Below are 22,216 nucleotides of genomic sequence, written 5' to 3' on the forward strand. Positions count from 1 at the left end.
GGATGGTGCCAACCATCTGATAAGGAGATCTTGGCTGACTACTCCTCATGTGTCTTAAGGGGATATAAGAAATGAATATTTTTAATTTTTATTACGCTTTGAAAATGCCATCTTTTTATGCCTTATAAAAACTACTTGATCAATTTTCATCTTAAATCAATTATCACATGGCCTTTTCTCTTTTCTGCAGAATGTTTTTGTCTCTCAGAGTTTATCTTAATAATCACAAAAAATCCAATGACCCATAACAGGATTCACATTGTTCCTCATAATGTTTTACAATGTATACAATTTGGAGATGTCTGGTTCTGAATGGGGCTGTTGATTGAGAGTCATTTAGGATGGTTGGGGCATGAGGAATATGAGCAGAAAGCTGGTGGAATATCTTCATTTCCAACCAGGTCAGCATTTTTCCTTACCTCCAGACCCTAAGCTGCAGTTTCATTTTAAGTTTCCCTTGGTGGCTGTTCTGCTTGGGCTTCTGTTGTAAAAAGCCAATAAATACATGGAGTTTTGTTATTTTAAAGGTGGTCTGGCAGTGCAGCAGTGCAGGGGCGAGGGGATGCTGGGCAGGGGAAGGTGGGTGTTGCCCATGCTGACTGCACCCCTGGGAAATGGAGTGTGAAACTGAGAGATTCGTGCCTCCAAATGTTCTTGTTCTCCATACCTCGGGCTCAAGAATCTTGCCTGAGTTGGAAGTCAACCCCATTCATGCTGCACTGATTTCTGTGCAGTGTTAATGACTGTGAATTAGCACAATGGTGAAAGATATGTAGTTTGCATCATGCATTTGTTAAATTTCTGCTTGGCTTGTAAAAGGAAGAGAGATTATTTAGTAAAAATGCTTTATTAAAAATATTATTTTAGAACCAAATATTTCAATTCCATAAATGGATAATTACGCTGATTATTAAATGTATATATCAATTCTATTAATGGATAGTTACACTAATTATTAAATGTTTGCTTAGTGTCAAAGTTTTCTCAAAGTGTGTGCCTGCCATATGCTAATGGCAGCCTGGTTAATATTATTTATTCCAGCCTACATGTTCTCTGGCAATATGAATTCATAGAAGGAATTTTGTGTGCATGAAAAGTGATGTGTATTCAGAGCAAGTAATTTTTCAGTTTCCCATCGTGTGTTGGAACCTGGTTTTGAGAACTGTGTTTGCTTATTGCGACTGCAATCCCAAATTGCTGAGTTTCTTACAGCACCAGAATCCTGGGTTACATAAAGGGCTGTGGATGAAACCTTCAGTCAAGCAGAGCTGGGTCTTTTAGGTGTTTTACCCTGCATTTTCTAACAAAAGGAACCAAGTGAGAAGGGGAAGTAGCAAGCCAAGTTCTGAACAGCAGAACTATGGGACAGGATGTCTCCTGGATGATTATCATCATTATCAAAGTGTAATTTATCCAATTAGCCAATTCCATTAAACAGCTTCCACTGACTCTTCTTCTCCTGCCACATTTTAATGTGTTTATATCTCAAGTGAGTGAAGGATGTATTGTTTGACATGACAGCTTGCTTTGTGTGCAGCTATCTCTTTATTTCAACCCACTGACTGACAAAAGGTAGGAGTGGGTCTTTTTGATGTGGTGTAGGGAATTATTTCTTGATTTGACATGCTAATTGATTGGGGATTTCTTATTATATTAAGGAATATTCATCCTGAATTGCTCAGCAGAACAGCATTGGTGCATTGCAACAAGAGGATAAAAATGAGGGATCAAAAAAAAGGAGACATATTTAAGCATAAATTTCTGTGCTGTGATTGTTACACATGGTTAATAATCTTTTTGCCCTCTCCTCTTGTTAGCTTCAACCTTGTGCTTCTGTTTTCTGAAGTGGCTTCAGAGCTTCTATTGAGAGAAAGTGGAACTTCTAAAAACAATTTTAAAGTAGTGCCAGTTGAAAAATATGAAGTGGGTTCGTGTAAAAAGTTGACAAATCTGCATGTTTTCACTACAAAACTGGAGTAATGTTTTGAATTTCAGATTTTCCCCTCTCTTTTCAATGCCAAATAACAAATGGATGATAAAGGAAGAGAGAGGAGGAGCTCTTTGGTAGGGAGCTTCTGGGAAAAGAAATATTCACACCTCTCAGCTGGGTGAAATCTGGTATTGTAGCATTACTGTAGGTTTAAACTATGTGATCTGGGCAATTACATCCTTGTCCTTGAAATTAAGGTCATGAAGTCACAGACTGATTTGTTTTGGAAGGGGCTTTAGAGGTTGTTTCATTCCAACCCTCTGCCCTGGGCAGGGACACCTCCCACTGTCCCAGGTGCTCCCAGCCCTGTCCAGCCTGGCCTTGGGCACTGCCAGGGATGCAGGGGCAGCCCCAGCTGCTCTGGGCACCTGTGCCAGCGCCTGCCCACCCTCCCAGGGAAGGATTCCTTTCTAATATCTGCTCTAAATAGAGACTGTCAGTTTAAAGCTGTTTCCCCCTTGTCCTGTCACTCCAGCCCCTTGTCCAAAGTCCCTCCCCAACTCTCTTGAAGCCCTTTCAGGCACTGGAAAGTGCTCCAAGGCTCCCTGAAGCTTTCTCTTCTCCAGGCTGACCATCCCTCACTCTCTGTCTCCATAGAGGTGGCATTCCAGCCCCTGGAGCATCTCCATGGCCTCCTCTGGACCACAGCAAGTGCAGCCAATGTATTCTATGGAAATAGGAATACCAGTGAGGACTAGGGCTGTCAAGGTGCAGGGGGCAAGCAGAGGCTCAGCACAGCATTTAGGAAAAAAAAAAAAAAGAACAAATGAATTGAGTTGATTATTCTTTTTATGGAAATTTGTCTTTAGGGAGGATGTTGCTGTGACTTCTGGAAGGAGCTGGATATTCCATCACGTTCCTGTGTTTCAATAAATGGAAAATACATAGTGATGATGACGCTGATTGTTTTTAAAATGAAACTGTCTGTAGTTATCTCTAGAGATAATAATCCCCTGCTGGTTTAGTGCTTCCTTGATTTGGTTTGTATAAATCTGGAGGATGAGACATTGCAAGGCTGTGTCAGCTCCCCCACGCCACCTCCCAGAGCAGTGTCTCATCTCACCCACCTTTCAAAATATATTCCCTAAATTAATCCTAGAAGGTTTTTCTGGTCTGCTTTAGCTCTCTGTTTAATACTGGACCAAAAACTTGAACACAGAAATCTTTTCTCCCACTAAGTTTTTACTGGAAACTACTTAATTGTGACCCTCTGATTTGCATTGAGAGCCTGTGGCATGTCTGAATACTGGGGGCTTTTAGCATCTCAGAGGGCAGAGCAGCTGCTGCCTGGCATCCAGGCACTCAAATAGTGCTGTGCAAAGTGGGTGGCGTGGATGGATGGTTACTATTTCAGAGGTTTTTTTCATTTGCCTGAGTGCTGGTGGCCAAGTGTAAAGGAGAAGATTCAGAATTTGTAGGTTTATGATGGTTTTGCATATAGGAGCCTGGGTAAAGCAGCTTTTACTGATGTGACAATTATTCCTTTCTAGGAACAGGTTGGTCTTGCTTTTAATTTTTTTTTTATCCAAATATCTGAAATTACTTTTCAATAATTTAGATTTATTATTTGCAATTTAACAATATAGAAAATGGGAAAGAAAGTGGAGAGAGAGTAAATATACAAGTTTGTTGCTTATAATGACAACAGGATCTAAACCACATTTTCCTAGCTCCCATTCTTGATAGTTACTTTGAGACAATTGTTTTACAAAAGATTTTGTGCATTTATTTCAGGCATGCATCATGATTTACATAATTTTTGGGCAGAAGTGCAGCCATGGATTGGACAGGGTAGAGGACGTCTGGAATGGGGTTTGTAGAACCCAGCTAGAGCTCTTTTCCCCAAATTCTGTCAGTATAACAGCTCATTTCAGAGCCTAAATATGACAGTGCTTCATTGGGAGAATATATTATCCAAATATCAAGTTGAAAAGGGTGTAAAGTGTAATGTGGGGGGCAGCCACGAGGAGCAAACCCCCCAGAAGTGAGATGTGTCATCTTGGCAGGGTATGCAAAGCCACCAAGGGGTTAATCATCCCCCTCTCTGTATGAAATGACAACAAGCTTTTGGCAGCTTTCCCCATTCTTTATATAACACTTCCAAGCGCTGAAGCCTGTATCCTCCTAGTAATGCTTTTAATTTGTGCTCTGCTGGGGAGAGGCCAAGATTTAATCGAAATCATTAGAATGTCTTTGCTTGAAGTAGCTGAGTGCTTGTAGTGAGCTGGAGGAGGTTACTTCAGAATAATTAAAAGAAATACATAAGGTCATCGTTGGTGTCTGAGCTATTCCAGACACCAGGTTCAAGGGGGAAAGGTTGAGTTTAATGACAACTCCTCTTAACTTAAGTAGGATGCTTGCACAGCCACATAGTTTTAATGATTAAACTTTGCCTTTTTCCCTTCCCACACACCTGCCCAAGTGACTTTGTTTCCAGCTTCATCTCAGTACAGCAAAGATGGGCTTGAACCAAAGTCCAAGAGCCAGATTTGTCAGAGCTTCAGGGCTTTGGGGGCTCCACCACCTAGATCCAAATCTCAGTTTTCTGGTTTATCTTTTATCTCTAAAATGGGGTGAATTTCAATGTGTCTGTAAGTGTGCACGTACATGTGTGTGAGAGAATGTGGTGGTGTGTGTGTGGATGTGAGTGTGTATTATTTCCAACCTCAGCTGAAATCTGCTCTTGAGTTTGGACTCCCTTCATTTCAGTGGGGCTATGAGAACACAGGTGCTGCTGCTTTCAGTGTATATTGGTGTCCATGCATGGATTTTAGTCCTGTATGAGCCTGAAAGGCACTGCCATGCCCTGGGTGTGTGCACAGGGAAACAGACTGCTGGGGTAATTTAGAGGCAGGATGCATGTGCTAATTGCTTAGTGTAAATTAGAACATTTCTTTGTTGATTGTATATTAGGCAAAAAAGTACTCAAAGGAAAGTTGAAAAAGATCCATATTTCTTGCACTGTACAGTCCTATTGTTGTGCAGACAGAGATGGAGGGAACTGGCAAGTGATGGATTTGTGTGAAAACTGTCTTTTTTGAATGACTTTTTATGCCTACATTTGAATACAGCCTCTTACAGCAGAGTAGGTTCAAATAATGAACTAATAGTGAATGTTAAAGATTTAGGGAATTGTCTGTGAACTTTTGACCCTGGGAATATAAGGAGGTTTGCTTTTCAGGAGAATTAGTCTAGCTGGGCTAATGGGTGCCAATAAGGGCTGTAAGCAGTGTGTCAGGGACCAAATCTTTTAATTAACCGCTGAATGAAAAGTAGTTTGGGAAATGCAATAAGTCAGATTCAGGTCAGATCAAGCAGAATAATATGTGGGCAAAGATGAAATTAACATACTAGGAAATGCAAGCTGAAAATCTCCAAACTTTCCTTATTAGACTGATAGAAAATGGGATTTACTTTGATTGCTTCAAGGAAATGTGGCACCTACTTTTACTGACTCATTCTAGCAAGGTTTAGATTCTCCTGGCCAACATCATCTGCAGATGAAAAAGATTAAACTGGATTAAACTGGAGCCATACCGTGTCCAGCTTTGCAATGACTGTAATTGTGGTGCAGGCTGGCTCTGCACTGGCCTGTGCTCCAGTGGTTTTGTTCAAGTCTGGGATGCCCACAAAGTTACAACAAGGATTAAATTGCTAGTGAGCTACTGGATCTTGTCTTTCTTGACAAATAGTGTTGCCTCTGTGCTTCTTTGCATTCTCAATTTTTCTGAGTCTGCTGTCTGTTGCTCTGACAGTGACATTTTAACTTCTCCTGGAGCAATTTGTCTTTTTGTCCTGTGCTTGTATCTTCCCTGTCACAGGAAGTCACAGAAAGGTTGGAAAGGACCTTTGAGATCACCAAGTCCAGCCCAGCACTGCCAAATCCACCACTAAACCATGGCCCCAGGTACCACCACAGCCACACAGCTTCCAAATCCCTCCAGGGAGGGTGAATCAAGGTGAGCTCCACTAATTATTAATACAACATGGGGTAATTGCATTCAGTATTGTCCTGTAGATGGAAGGATCTCGCTTTTAATTATACCTTATTAACAAAATTAGAAGGATCAGAACTACATCTAGAGAGTTTAGAAGGTAAACCAGTGCCTGTCAGCATATCATTACAGAGTAAGGTTTAAATTATTAGCTTAATTCACATCTAATAGGATTTTAATCCTATTCTGATTGTTCTCTGTGCACAGAAAGTATTATTTTATAGTACTATGCCTTAAATTTTGGTGTAGAAAGCTGTGAAATTAATGGGAAAACTACAAGTAAGCTTAGTGGGCTTTGAATTGATCCATTTTGAGTCTTTTCCATCAACACTAAAATTCTGATATGCCTTGAAAACTGTGATTGTGGGTCCCTAATTCCTTAAGTATCATTATCAACAATGGTAACGTGGCATTTGATCTGCCAAATAACTTATTCAAGCCTCCACTAATATCAGTCATCACAAACTACTTAAGTAATTTATTTAATTGGAAACTGCACTAACTTCAGTGTTACAGGCACTGCAGAGTCGTGAGGGATTCCATAAGATCAGAAACAACTTCCCAAGCCCCACTGCATTTCCTCCTTGCTTTCTGACTGGCTTGAGAGTTGCAAAGGTTAGCTAGGATAATATTTTTTTTTTCTTTTTAATTGTTGCAAGGTGCACTTCTTGCCAAAAAATCAAAGGGCTAAATTCAATTCGCTGACTTAAAATCAGTGCTGCTGTCAGCTAGGATACATGTATAATTGTTCTGCCTCTATGTTGTTGGGCTGGAACAGTTTCAAACAATTTACCAATCATGAGCAGGAAGAAAAAAAAATCATTAGAAAATCAATTTCTGCTTAATTGAAGATCTTCCTTCCAAATGGGAATGAAGCAAGATTTATAACCTGGGATTCACTGAGTGTATAATGATGGCACTTGAGCCTGTCAAGGCTTTCATTTGTAGCTGTGGCATGGACAGCATTTACTGTTCCACCTGCTGTGGGTCAGCCCAGGGAGGACCCTGGGAGCAGAGGGCTGAGGTAGGAGCTGGGTGAAGCACAAGAGGCTGTGTTTGCCAATCCAGGCTGGGAGATGAGGCATTCTACAGGGAGGAGGCAGAACAGCAGAAGGGAATTTCAAATGCATTGTTTATTTATACATTTCTCCTGAGTGCTGTGAGTGGAAATTACAGTGACTGACTCTTGGAGACGCCCCATTGGCATCTGATTGCTGATGCCAGCTCCAAGGAAATCCTGTATCCCAGTGCCCTTGGGGGGCTTCATTCTCTGCCCCCAGAACAGAGGTTCCCAAAGGTGAACTCCTGTCACTATTCCATGTGAGAGCTTTGCCACTCATTTCAGTAGGATCAGCATTTCACACCATCTGAAAACTTGTAGTCTCCTTTTCTTCTGTTGAAAACGGAGCAAATCACAATGTGGTTAAATGGCAGCAGGCAAGGAAAGCATAGGAAAATGAAAAACTGGTAGGAAAATTAGACTTGTGATTGTAGAGCCTTTCCCCTTCCTGGCTTCTCCTGCTGTACTGAGAAAGTGCAGCTCCAATCTCCTTTAAGTCCAAAATGAGTGGAAGAGAGTCATGGTGTAAATACCAAGCAAAAGCTAAAAGTGAATTTACCAAAGTTCAATAAACATAAAAATGATGAATTTAGATGTCATGTAATTAACTCAGAATTACATGAGCAATAACCAAGTAATTACACCTTTAATAATGCATTAAACTTGTCAGGAATACTTAGTCATTCAACTAGAATTTAACAAGATAGCCTATAGCAAGTTACAGTAATTAGATATCACTACTGAAAACATTGACAGTTCCTAATTGATACCTTTTATTATAAAGTTAAATGCCAAACATTTCTTTTGAGTGTATTAAGGAGTAATATTAGCTGTGTTTAAGACTATACTGCCTGCTCTAATAAATTCTATGCAGGTATAAAAACCAGCAACAAACAAAACCCTAAGAAAAAACAAATATCGGCTAAACCTATCAATCAGTTACACAAATGTGGTTCAAGTTCTCACTCCTGTAATTTAAATTACAACCTAAGAGAGGGTGTTCCCTGGCAGCTCTGTCAGCAGCAAAGGGAAAAGTGAGGTGGAAGAAAAAACTCAGTGAAACAGATAAAGAAAATAAGATTTACATCACCTGAAGGATGCAGGTCTTTGTGGGAATAAGGCACCCTGCAGCCTTTGCAAGAGTGGAGCAGGGAAAATAAACAACCTCAGGACTTTGTAAATTAGCTTTAAAAGCAGGACTCAGGCTTACTAATGACTAAATCAGATTGTTTAGACTACAGGAGAAAAGGTTTCAGAGAAAGAGATGGAATAGAATTGAAACTATGTGTTTACTTGCTGCTTCTAAGTGTGGGAGATATTTCTGCTGGTTTTGTGTTGCTCAGTCTACACAGTTGGCAAATAATTATTTTTAATTTTTTTTCATTGTAACCATGCCAAGAAGTAAAGTTTGTTCCGGGGGAAATGGAAAGAATAATGCAAAGAAAAAGTAAAAAATAATTATTTGTCAACTTTAAATGTAGTTTTTCTGAATTAAAAATGCATTGTTTAATTCTATTTTATCAAAAAACCTTTTTTTATTTACAATTTTCTTATTTACCACAATAACACCCACATTTTGCCTCAATTCACAAAGATTTTTGGTTTTTTGAAGTGTATCTCTTTAGTGAATTTCTGGAGAGAGAAAGTATGCAATCTTACTCTGGATATGCACTGGAATCTCTGATGCTTAGTGGAACCATCTGTACTTTAAACCAAACTAAGCAGAGATTGATGGTGTCTGTGTGAAGCAGTAGAGATCAGCTGGAATCATCACATACATCTTTTGTCAATTCTTTTTTCATCTGTATAATTACAAGTCTTATCAAGCTGCATGCTGAGCTATGGCTGATTGTCAATAAGACCTCTCTTGATTGCATTGTATATAAATATTCCGTGTCAATCTCTCAGGATGCAATTCCAGGGGCCAAACAATTGTGCCTCATTCCATGGATACAAGGTCCTGGCCTTTTTTGCTACAGTGATAATCAAATTAATACCCAAAAGGGGGGCTCAGGGTTAATTCCCCTGCACCCTAATGTTCCTCTGCTCTGGTCTGTGGTGGCTCTGCTGAGCCCTTCTCTCCAGACACATAACATTATTCATGAAAATGAAAGTACTACATTTATGTTTACATGATCCTCAGCCAGTTGCATGGCAACTGGAATTGTCTTTACTTTTATGCATATTAAAAACACGCAATAGATACCCTTTCAATAATTAATTGGTAATGAATGTAGAAGTTGTAGAATGATTTATCCAATGTGTGTAGGCTTTATCCAGTGGTTAAACTGGATAAACAAGCTTTGTTTTTCTTGTTAGGACTTCTTTCACCAAAGATTTTCTCAAAAATACCAGGCAATAAACAAAACCCATGAGGAGCTGAGTGACCTGGGCAGTGTCAAGGCCAGCCAAGTGTGTGCGTTTGCAGGGCACAGGACAGAAACTCTGGGCCAGAGCAGACTGCAAAGTCTATGCTGTGAGGGAGGCAGCAGTGATTTTCAATCCATTTTCACCACTTCTGATGCTCCTGACACCCACCCAGTGCCTGTCTCTCTCTTTGGACTCCCCCAGTGTGCAGGCTCCTCCTCAAAACAGTTGACACCAGAACAGAGATGCTGTGGCTTGAAATAGCTCTGCAGGGTTTTCTCTCCTCTCTTCACTGACTATGACATAAAGGGTTTCCATTGCATGGAGAAAGGGAGCAGTTGTAGATTCAATAAATATTTTTCTTGTTCCCTCTTGCTTTTTTCCTGGCCAGTTCCAGGGGAAAAGGAAAAGGTCAGTTCAGCTGTATCTGCATCACTCAGTAATTTCAACTGTCCCCATCATACCCTTGGGCTTCTCTCAATAGAGATTTGGGATTCCAAAAACTGCACTGGCTGGGACTGGACAACCTTTCCTCCTTGTTGGGAATGTGAGAAGGACTTTTTCCGGACAAAGTCAGAGGCAAACATCTGGTTTCTGCATGGTTTTTATACTTGCTTTAACAAAAGGTGAAGTAAGAGGTTTCTTTACTCTCCAGAAGTCTCTTTTGTATTTATTTAACCAGAGCAGAGCCTGAGGGATGCTCGTGCTCTGTAGAAGAGTTGTACACCTGCTTGTTTGGCCTTGCCAGCACTCCCTGAGCTCCCCAGAGAAGTCAGGCACTGCCTTGCTTGTCCCCTTGTCTGGGGCATGTCTGGAGTCACCCCTTTGTCCCCACGAGGATCTGCTCATAGATCTGCAATGGGCACAGAGGAGTCCTGCCCTTGTGAGCAGCAGCAGGATGTACAAAGTGTTCAGCTGATGTTTCTTCCTTCCTGTCACCACTAATGCAACAGAAGGAGTCAATCACATTGTTTTATTTCCATATAAATATGTATTTTATTTCCATATAAATATCACGTGTGCATTTATATCCATGTAACACACACAAACCCCTTTGCTCATATAGAGGCTCTTCTATCACACATGACTTTGGGGTTTGAGGTTCCTTGAAATGAGGTGTTCCCAGCAGCTGGGATGGGAACCCACCAGCAAATCTGCATATCTGCTCCTGCAGCCCCTCAGGTGGGGGCACAGTTACCATGGCTGCAGGATGCAATCATGGCAAGTCAGATAAATGAAGGACACTATTGATTGTTCATTTTTGCACACACCATTACATGCACACACTTCTGAAAATAAGGCTCGGGGCATAATTGGTTGCCAATGGAGCTTCACCAAGTTGACTGCATACATTTGGTTTCTCTTATTTTTGCATTTTAGAGAGCTGTTCATGCTGATTCACAGAACCTGTCTGAGGGCCTTGGATTTCCTCCTGGATGTTTCTCTCTGCATAGCTCTTCTGTTATATACCTAAAATGGATGATGTGGTCAGCCTTTTAGATATGCTGGTTGTGTTCTGCTTTATCTCTACAAAGCAAGGAACTGAGAGTTCTCCAAAAGGCTTTCCAAGTTTGTTCCCAGAAACAAAAGCACAGGAATTTTTTGAAAGCTTGAGACAAGATATGTGTGGAGGCAAATTTGACAAAGCAGTTGATGAGTTTGCTACTGAGCAAGTTGCTGGGGGAAAAAAAGCAGATTCTCTCTTGAAAGATTACACAGAATATTGAGGGCTCTGGTGTTGATCCTGAGGGTGGAGTTGCTTTGGGTGCTCTCTTGGGCTCTACACCAATGTGAGCAACCTTGAGCACTGAGGCCCCTGTGTTGTTGCAGTTGTCCCAGCTGCCAGCTGATGAAGTGACAATGGGGTGTGATAATTTGCCAGCCAGTGCTGGCTTACAGAGCCACTGCAGCCCATTAACACTTCCTAACAATCCCCTGTGGCTCTGAAAGGCATTAGAGTAAGGACTCAAAAAAGCTGAAGCCCATATGAAGTCATGAGTGTTCCTGGGGCAGCAAAATTAGTTAGAGACTTTCAGATGATTTTTTTTGAGCCAGTTTGAGGCTGGGAGACACATGTTTAAAGAATTTTCTGCATGAAAGGCCAGCACGTTGTGCATGGGCTGTATATGAGGAGAGAGCCTCTGGGCTGCTGCATGAGTGACCTGCTCATCTTCCCTGGTGCAGAGAGGAGAAGGGGTACAGTGAAGATGGGAATGATCCAAAGGAATTCAGAGATAATGGGGGACAGAATGTCTTAATTGAGACATCCTTCCACTTCTATCATTGAAGTCAAGAAAATGGTGCATAGAAGAGTTTCTCTAGAGCTACAAAAGTTAGCCCATCATTGTTGTCATACATTACCTGTATTCAAGCTGCTGCATGAATTATCCTTTAATGATGTGCACTGTATAATAACCTAGATAGATAGATACACCTTAACTATTATCTTTTCCAAATGGTGCAGGAGCCACTGGTGCATTACACTACAACTGAAGCAATCAGGCTGCAGATGTTTGGTCTGGAAAGGTGCAGAGAATATATTTCCCATTCCACCTACTCACCACAAAATGTTTCCAGTGACTTACTTAAGACCTAATGAAAAAGATCAAAAAGCTGTACTACACTAGAGGAAAAGAACAGGAGAAGTCAAAGTCATCAGCAGTGTCCTAAAGCCTGGGAACTGCAAGCAACTTGCTGAAATTCCCAGAAATCCTGGGATGCTGGTAGTGCAAGCAAAAAGTCGTGAGTGATTGCTATCAGTTGGGTTTGGAGGAAAGCTCTGTCCTTAATCCAAGATCTTGTGATAAGCTGAGCTCAGTGCACACAGGTAAGATATCCCAATGGGTAAACAGTGTCTCTAATGCTACTGTAGGTCCTGATTTGCCTGTCTTGGTGTCCCGTTCTAGATGGGGATCAGGGGAAAGCAGTAAAAATCCTCAGAGTCAATTTTTCCCCCTTTGTGATCCTTGCAAAGTAGTGGAAGACCTGAGAGATGGGATTAACCCAAAGGTGAGGTGGGCATGCTGTGAAAAGGTTTAAAGTAGCATATTTATTATGTCCTTATTGAAAATATTAACCTTTGGTGACAGGATGAGAGAAATGAAGTTAGGATGACCTGGCTGGTTTATAGCTGGGTAACTGCACAATCTGTACAGATATCCCTGCTTTGGATAGCAATGGGAGTTTTCAGTGTCCACCAAAATCTAAATTTCTGTCTTTGTCTTATTAAAGCCCTGACTCAGCAGATCCCTTCAGCACTGCTTTGCTTTCAATTACATTATGCACAAACTGGCTTAAATGCTTTGGACTCCCCAGTTTGATTCCAAGTGAGACAGAAAATGGCAAAATTTAGAACATGGAACCAATAGGTGCCTTAATCCCCTGATGTCCTTGGTGCCAAGTCGTGTTTCAAATCTGGCCCATGTGCAAAAGATCCTCTTCCCTTTTTATAGTTCATTTAGTCAGGGGTGTTTTTGACAAAAACCAGCAAAATATCCTGGAATTACCTAACGTGCTTGCAAGGGATTGTCCAATGGTTTGTGCAGCGTTCCTGTGCAGGGGTTATATAAAAATGTTCTGTTGCTATGTGAACTGGAGGTTTGTTTTGATGTAGCATCAATACCCAGGAGGGGAGAAAGGGCTGGGGGGAGGGAAGAGAAGGGAAGACACTGGCGTGGTGCCAATCTCTGGAGTTTTTTGTCATGATAAATGGCTCACAAGGAGTCAGCATGACCCGCCAAGTAAACCCAAATGCTCTCAAAGAGCCGTGGGCTTCAGATACTGCTGACAGAAAAGTACTCCTTATCAGCCTTTTTGTTTAAACACACAGGCAGGGCTGCACACGTAAGAGATGTGCAGCAGCAAGGGAGAAGCAGGCCAGCAGAGAGGACTGTGCTGGCAGATAATGTCCACCCAGATGTCCACAGCTGATTTCCACCCACTTTGACTTCTGCAGAAGCTTTGCATTTCCCCTCAGCTACACGCACAGGTCACAGCAGATCCCCTCTGCTGCTGCTGCCTGCGGTGGATGAGCTGTGGAGTACAGCAAAGGCTTCTTTGGTTTCTGAAGGGAGGAATTCACATTCAAAGCTGTTGACTGAGATGGGGGCTCATGTTTCTCTGGTACCTGCATCAGAGGCAGAGCTTCTCTGCACTTGGGTTGGTTTCTGTTTTGTCCTGCTTTTTGGTTTTTTGTGTATTTGACTCAAGTGAAAGGTTTGGGATGTACAGCTTTGAAAATTGATTTCGTATTTATTTCTGATATTTTTGCTCCTTATCCACTCTCTCCTAGAAAGTGTCAGTCTTGTTCTGTTGGGCAGGTCAAGACATGAGCTCAGTGGTGGTTTGGGAGAACGCTTGTGCACCACTTACATCCCCTGTCTGATTTTATGGAAATCTGTCTGTAAGTGCAGCCCCCACAATGCCTTAAACAGCCTTTTGCTAACAGAGACTGTAATGCACTCAATTTACACTTGCAGGGAACAACTACAAGGACAACCAAAGTTATAATTAATATGAAATAAGTATTCCCCAACAGAACAGTCTTAGGGAATTGATGAAGCTGAAGAAAACTACTTTTCTCCAGTTACTCTCAGAGGGAATTTCAAAGCAATGGAAAATGTTCAGGAGAATATTCAACTATAAGAAGACATGTTAGAAAGATCCTACCCTTAACTGAAAGCGAATCATTCAAATCCTCGAAACCTAAGGAGGAAGAAACAACATAGATTGAGAAATTAAAAATGTCAACCAGAGACAGAAGATAAAGGGATTGAATCATGAGTCTTCCACTGTTTGGGTGAGTGTAATCATCTCTCCCTTATCCACTTTGCTGTGTATACAAAGGACAGGCGACGGAGGAAATAAGAAGGACATTATGAAGCATAAGTAGTCACAGGACATTTGAAAATACTTCGTATTTTAATAGTAGCAACTGTGAGCAGAGTGGATTAAATAGGTGCTTTGGTGAATAGCTGAGTTAAATGATCTGCAAGCCCAGAGCTGTGAAGATAGAGCCCGGTGTGGCGGCAGTGAGACGGGCAGAGCTGGCAGGAGACATCTCATGGGGGAGTGAGGGGAGCAGAAGGAGCTCTTGGAACAAGCTGTGCCTTGTATCCCTGAGACAGCTCGGGGTGAGCTGGAGCCTCTGCACGGTGCAGTGAAGCCCTGGAAGCAATGCTGGTGAGGGCTGCAGGGGTGGTGTAGCTACATCAGCTTTGTGCCAGGGATGGATCGCTCACTGAGCCAGTGAGGCTGACCAGCTTCTCTTCCTGGGCTGGAGTGAGCTGTGCCAGAGTTAGTGAGGGGGTTTTGTGCTGTCCTTTGCTGTAAGGTGTTGATGGGTCTGCAGGGATTGACCATGGACACGTTGGGATCAGGCTGAGTCCTCTGTGGTTCCCATAAAGTGCATGGAGTTAATGGAATCATGGTAAGCACAATGCAGACACAAGAGTTAATGCTTGCAGTCCATACCTGGCTTTTGACTTGACTGATTTTGTCATGACACTATTTATCTCTTTGTGCATCTGCAAAATGAAGATGGGTGGCAGCAGGTATCAGCTTTCTGCATGATTGAAGAGAAATGGGGAAGAGATTGGAGAGATATGGAAAAGGAGAGTCTAGGAAACAGGTTAACACAAGTGGGTGAGGCTTCCAGGGATGAGGAGGTGGCTTGTCTGATGGGGTAACCAATTGCTTCCTCTCTACTTAATTATTGTTGCCATCAATGTGAAGACCCAACAGCTGAAATACATATTTGATTTTGTGAGTGGGACTTAAGTAGACAGAAAATCAAATTGGAGCCAGAACTAGCCTGAAGGCAGGCACATCCTAATGCAAAAAAATTTTTAAAGGGATTTGAGCATTCCCTGTGGCACAGCTTCCTTGTCCCGCTGCTGCTGATGCAGCATGGACTGGTTTCCCCCAATTTCCAGGAGACCAAAGAAATAAAATACTGTTCTGTCAAAACCAAAGTGCCTCTGGGCAGCAGATGAGGAGGGTTTGGAGCTCTCTATCTTTTATTGGTTTTATTTTTTTTTCCCTTTTCCATCCTGCATTTGCTCTTAAAGAAATTGTCATTGAGGGAGGGAGAAGGCAAACAAAAGTTGACTTTTGTTAAGCGGTGGAGACTTGGCAGTTGCGTGGAGGTCATGGTGCTCAGTCAGTGTCAGCCTCCATTCCCCAGAGTTGTATCCTGTAATGTATTTATTTATCATTACAGACGGCCAAAATTTTTTTTTCCCCTTTCAGTTTGTTCTGTCCAAGGCCGCAGGGTTCCGACAGAGATCAACAGCATTCCCGCAGTGATGAAGCAGCTCGTCAAAAGCTGAATTAGATGTTAAATCTTTCTGAAGTGGGGAGGAGGAGGAAGGAGGGGAATCACATTGTGCTAAGAATTTATCATGTGTTGTTTCCTGTGAGATAATGTATAGGAGAAGATTTGTTATGGTGCAAGTTTCAAACTGCTGTTTCAGGGCTACAGTGTCTGCCAAGCTTATGATGTATTTGATCTTTTCTGAAAGTCCTTCTTTTCCTTTGCTACCTTTTAAGCCGACTTTCTTCCAGGTAGGTAAACACTTGAAATGTTTCATCTCCTGAAACACATACAGGTGAGCACTAAAATTTGCATGGATAAGAGGAATAAGCAGAAATAAGCTAGATTAAACTGTGAGGTCCTGTGAGGCTTCAGCTCTGGACAGAAGGCTGGGTGCTCAAGTCATCCTGAGCTTTGCAGTTGGATATGTTAGACAAGCTGTGCAGGTGTGCCTTCTTGTGGAAACCTATGAATTTTGGTACAGACCCTGAGGAAAACAAAGGCTTGATTTGCAAAGGTGCTGCAAAATGTGCCCAGCATTACTTAAAGTCCAAAGAAGCAACAGCCTGATGGTGCTTCTGAAAACATTTATTGAGCCATTCTGCATCAGTGACCATCTCTTACAGTGCAAGCCTCTTCCTTGGGACTGTGCATTTGTAACCTGGTGGAAATACTCCTTGTGTTCTTTCTTTCCTCATGCTCCTTTTATCCTCAGAAGGACATAGGGCTGAGCCTCATTTATGTGTTCTGATATAATAGTGTTTGCTATTTGCAGTTGTTGAACAGGCAGCTCATGTCCCTTATTAATGGACTCTAAAATGCACCCCTTTTAATCTAAATTGAGAGGGGGAATGTGTCCAAAAGATTTTTCTCTCTGAATAAGTACATTGGTGTAAGAACATTTGGGGTAAAATTGCAGCTTTGCTGCAATTCCTCAATAAAATGTCAAGTGCAATGATAGATGAACGGGCAATCCCAAAGTTTACTCAATATTGTTTTGTTCCCAGTATCTAGGTCAAGATATTTCTGGTTTGTTCGAATCAGAGTTTCTACAGGTCTTAAATAACACTGTTAACATTATGAGTGGTTTAGTTATCAGGCAGGAAGGAAGCTTATTGATCAGCAGGAAAAGCACTGTGTGCATATGAGCCATCTCTTCCTGCCTGGCTTTAATGAATCTGAAATCCAACATCGGACTTGGAAAGTCCCTTGTGATGAGGGGTGTGGGAAGGAAGCTTCCTCCTGCCTCAGCTGCTTGCCTGCTCTTTACCAGAAGCACCTGAATTGCCTTTGATGAAACTTTTCCATAAAGTAATCCTGAAAGTGTGATCTACTGTGTACTTTGCCTAGGAGCTACTGAGGTGCAGGGGGGAGTCAAAAATTCACCCACTGTTGAATGAATTTGGGCCCTGGCTTTGGGTTTGAACCCAATCTCTGTACTATCAAAGTGTTGGTTTGGCCTCTGGACTAGGTGAATGTGCTTTTCAGATGCTGGTCCCCTCCTGAATAACCACATGGGGAAAACACATGACTGCTTTAAGCCACCAGGCTCAGAAAACACCAGCAGGTACCCAAAGTGTCAAGGGTGAACAATGATGTTGTCACCACAACCCCTAACTTCATCCAGGGTTTGGGTCCTCAATCAGCATCTCAGGTTGCTCAATGTGAGTACAAGGAACTTGGAGGTAAAATCCAGGGAAAAAAAAAAAAAAAGTTTTAGCTTTTCTAGGCTGTCCTAGAAGGAACTTTAGTCCATCCTTCCTTTTGGAGGTTTGTGATGTTGCCAAAGAAGTTCAGGGTAACCTGTCTTTGCTCAAAGCTGAAAGGTACATAAGCTGTGACATCATCTTTCTTAAAAATATATATCCCATCTTTCACATTATATTATTTACAGAAAATAGGGCAGTAGAAGGAATCCCTGAGTGAGCATCATCATCATGAGATGAAAGAAAATCATGGTGTTTCCTCTGCCCATTCACTCAATGAAACTTGAATTCTGCCTGTGAAAGCAGCAAGGCTTTGACAGGAGGAGAGGTGAAGAGCGGGATCTTTCTGGGGTATGGCAAGTGTTAATTTGAAGCCCTCTGGTTGAGAAGTGGAATTTCTGCAGGAGTTGAGGATTGCTGAGTAACTCAGTGAAGCAGCAGTGGCATTGCTGTGGTGGGGTTTGGCTCAGAGGAGGCCCCAGCAGCAGGCTCTGGGAGGAGCACACCCACCTGGGAGTGCTTGGTACTCACCTGCAGCTCCTGCAAGGCACTGGGGGACATGAACACCCTTTTGTGGAGTGCAGGCAGAGCTGGGCTGAGCTTGGTGTGCAGCCCAGCTCAACTGGGGACATGCCCAGATGCAGATGGAAACAAGGATGCATAAAGGGTTGGGGATGGGGAACATCTCCTGTTCCAATGAAGGCAGCCACAGGGCAGGTTGTGCCAAGTGGCTGGGCTGCTCTGACAGTTCACCCCTGCCAAAAGGGAGAAGTGTCTCTGTACCACCCAGCTTTTGGTAGAGCTCTGCTGGACCAGTTCACCACACTGAGTGCAGCAGTGGGGAGCTATTCAGAACAAGTATCTCGTGGGGCTTCATCCTGCCAGGTGTTTGCAGAAGGCCACAATGAAGCAGGAAAATGAATCCTCCTCTGCCAAGCAGTTTTGTTTACCATGTGTTCCTCTTTGCAGTTTCTGAAGGATCTGGAAGAAATTACCAGTGACAGTTGTGAGAGGGATGGACTCCAGCTTGGCGGGGTTGGTTTGTGCTTTGTTACCACATTGCCTCTTCCTAGCAAAGGGGATGTGCTGGTGGCATTCCCGGATTTCTTGAGCTCTCATACTAACTCTGGTAAGTGTGTAGAAAGGTAATTATGAGCATCATACAAGAAATAGCAGTTCAGGGTTGGTTTTTTTTTTGTTTTGTTTGCTTTGGTTTGTTGGTTATTGCAGATCTGAGTTTCAGGCTGGAAAATGCCTCTGTAGCCCACTTGGATAGGAGTGTTGTATTGCTTTTCCTGGTTCTTTATTTGTTCCATATTCCTTTCTGTTGTGTCAAGCTGCCCAGCCTGTGCTTTTGGGCAGGATCTGGTCCTGCCTGTGACACTGCAGGTCACACAGCAAAGCCTCCCTGGAAAGGAGTGTAACTGTCACAAGAATGTGCTTCCAGTGCACAGAAAAGAAATCCAATAGAAAAGTGACATGATAAAAGATAAGCCGTGTTAAACAAAGATGTTTTCTGTGTATCACAGCCAGACATGGTGTATTTCATAGTACAGCAGAGCACACTTCATCAGAATCCCAGGGAAGAAGCAGACCTGCTAAAAGAATAACATTTTGGTGCCAGGGAAATTATGCATTTAATAGATCTCCGCTGGATTTTGTAGAGAGATTTGCAGCTACATTCAGCCTTGGCTAAAATGTGATAGCAACATGTTGTAGGAGCCAGTTCCTCCTCAGGGCTTCCTGTTACAACAATGGAGCTGTAAATGGTGTTGTGGAAGTGGCAAGTGTCAGAAGGCAGCAGGATGTCATTGCAGTTGGGAGGTGCTTTTCATTAACTGGCCTGTTCAAATGCTGAGCTGTCCAGGAGAAAATCCTGTCAGGTTGCTTTTCAGATGCTTGGAGGGAGGAAGTTTGACTGTGCTCTACATGCCTAGTTGCACTGGATCCTGATCCTCATCCAAATCTACTCTGGCCAGAGCAGAGCCTCAGGGACAGAGTTCTTGTCCTGCATGCAGCCTCCCCTCACTCCTGGCAGCTGCTGATGGGATGCAGCTCTTGCTCAGAGGCAGGATGGATGGAAGGGACAGGCTCCTTGGTTTTCCTTTAACCTGTCTCCTACTGGCAATTCTTGTCCAAGAGAAACCTCTTCTCAATGTATTGAACAGAAACCCTTCTAAAAGTTGACAGCTTTGAATGAAAAAACATGGACATGGTGTTTTGGTTTTGAAAAATATCACCTACAGCACGTCAGAGTGACAACTGTTTGCAACCTTTTGGGCACTTCCTTTCTGCAGCATTCAAAAGAGCAAAGAGCTCATCCTCTGTCACTTTTGTGTAGGGATGTCTCTAGGAGAACTGAGACTGTCTCTGAAGAGACCAAGCTGTCACTAAAAGATTTGTGCATTCTGACTACACAAGAAGAAAAGCCAATTTCATAAAGGTATGTCTCACTCCTCTGTCCCTGCCTTCCCACACTCCAAAGGAGACTGAAAGGAAAGAGGATGCTAGGTGGGACAGTGGATGGTGGGACAGTGGATGGTGCTCTTGGCTGATGCCAGCAGCAGAAGGACAAAACTTGGTCTGCCAGGACGATCTCCCTTGTGGTAGAAAATCCTAATGGATTCATTTTAATTTAGGCTTCAAAGTCGATAAGTTGGTTTTCTCTTCCACATTCTACTCTTTGAGTGATAACTTGGCTATTTTCTGCCTGTGGAAGGAGGAACTGGTTGAATGAAAGTATTTCATGATGTGTGAGTGAGAGAATCCCTGTGCCAGGGGTGGCTGGGGGCAGGGGCAGCGTGAGGAGGGGAGCACTGGGCAGGGTGGGCTGTGGGTGCTCTCTGTGCCCATGGGGTGCTGAGGGGGAGTTTGCACCCCCAGCAGTCACCACCGGTGCTGCAGGACCTGCCCTGTGTCTGCAGGCTTGCGGGGGAGGCTAAAATAGTTCTTGGCATCAAGTCTTGGATCTTGGAACCTCTTTGCTTAATAGATTGCTCTGTCTCCCTAGTGATAGTGCTGCAGCTGCAAGCCACAGAGGCATTTTGGCTGAAGTCCTCTTGGTTTAAAGGAGAGAATACTGGCTAGATCTGCTCAGCAGCAGCATGACTGAGTGCTCCCTTTCCACCCTGGCCTGGGAGAGTCCCAGTTCTGCTAACCTGAGGGACACATCCCTTCATGTCCCAGCCTCTGGAGATGGGAGAAACAGTGTCTGCAAAAGCTTTTGGTTTATATAGAAAGATTTGAGGTCTCTGCCCAAGAGGCCTTTTTTTGTGCTTTTTTTCCCTTTTGAAAGTTACTAAGTTTATTTTTGTCTGTGTGAGTTGGCCTGGTTTTTTTAATATATGGTAAAGGTGGCTAGAGTCCTGCATAGACACTTTTTTATATTTCATATAAACCTAAACAAATACATTAAATAAAGGTCCTTTCACCTCCAACTTGATGGTTCAAATCCAATCGTGCTTGGGAACAGAAATGTTCAAGCAGTAAAAATAAAACATCTCCTGATTTATGAATAGAAGTGTCAAGCTTTGACTTGCTGTGATTACTGGCATCACATTATTTGTGAACATTCAGACAACTGCCAGAAATCCACGAAACACATTTGTGAATCCCAGAAGTTTCATAAACTTCAGCCTGAGTGGTGATTTGCTTTCTGGTGGATAAGTGGGCTGGCTGGAGTTGTGTAACGAGGCCAGCTAACCAATGCTCAGGTCTCAGAGTAATAATAATGAGTGCAAAGCTCTTGTTCCTGTTGCACAGCAGAAAGTGGCAATTCTGCTCCAGTTTACACCAGACAATTGCCATTTGCTCTGGGGAGATGTTGTTACTGGTTTGAGGAAGCCAAGGAAGAGGGGATACAACCCAACTTTCAAACCTTACATTGTTTGCTGGGGCAGCTCTTGAGGGGGAAAATATTCATTTATTTGCTTCAAGGCTGAATTGTTCAACTGGAGAAACCACAGCAGTGGTAACTCCAGGTAATGCTTGTAGAGAATAGGAGGTGGTGGGAAATGGGGCTGTGCTTCAGGGCTCTGTGCAAGGCAGAGCACATCAGCGACTCTTTATTTGAACAATGTTCAAATGCCTTAAAAAGCATGGGAATTCAGCAAATCCATGTGGATTTTGCACCAGGAGAAGAGATGCCACAATTAAAGCCTAAATTCAAGGCATGCTAAGATGACTCTCTCCCCAGCAGACCCTGCCTTGTGCCTATTTCCAAAAGCAATGAGTGAATCCCAGGCTGTGGGAATCTTGGCTCAAAGCAATGGCAAGACATGGCCTAGAGTATTGCAGAGCTACTCTAAGACTAATTGTACATGATATTTTGAACATCTTTTAAGTGTTCTTTTCCTTTATGTGAGTCTTTATGTTCTCTCACTGCTTTCTCTCCATCTGCAGAAAGTAAAATTTAGAAGAGGTTATTATAGCAGCTTTGTCACAATATATGGTACCTGCTTGGGGAAGTGACAGGATAGGGACAGCATGGCATAGCTTGCTTCTGCAACCACTCTGCATATGTGAGACTTTAAAACATTATTTGCAGTTTCTGTTGGTATTGTAAATAATAGATCAGGTCCACAATTTATTTGCTGAAAGTTCCATCAGATGCGGTGCAATTAACAGACTGTAATCATTAGGATTTGGAGAGAGGGTGACATATCAATTTTTAACTGGTTTTCCTCTTAGAAACACATCCAAGTAGTGCTGCCTCCAGAGGGATATGCACATGGATGAATGCACTTTGTGCATGCCATTTTATATACATTCTCACTTTGCTTTCCA

At 42.7% G+C, this 22,216-nt stretch overlaps 1 long non-coding RNA gene across 1 annotated transcript in view; it reads left to right on the forward strand.

The window, feature by feature from the left end:
• The window catches only part of LOC143695423 (uncharacterized), a 101,032-nt gene that overhangs the window by 75,937 nt on the left and 2,879 nt on the right, over positions 1-22,216 (forward strand). The window contains exon 3 of the long non-coding RNA XR_013184585.1: positions 18,401-18,560. This is a non-coding gene — a long non-coding RNA (uncharacterized LOC143695423). The remainder of the gene's footprint in view (positions 1-18,400; positions 18,561-22,216) is intronic.

Source organism: Agelaius phoeniceus, chromosome 17 (assembly GCF_051311805.1).
Source record: "Agelaius phoeniceus isolate bAgePho1 chromosome 17, bAgePho1.hap1, whole genome shotgun sequence".
Classification (NCBI taxonomy): domain Eukaryota; kingdom Metazoa; phylum Chordata; class Aves; order Passeriformes; family Icteridae; genus Agelaius; species Agelaius phoeniceus.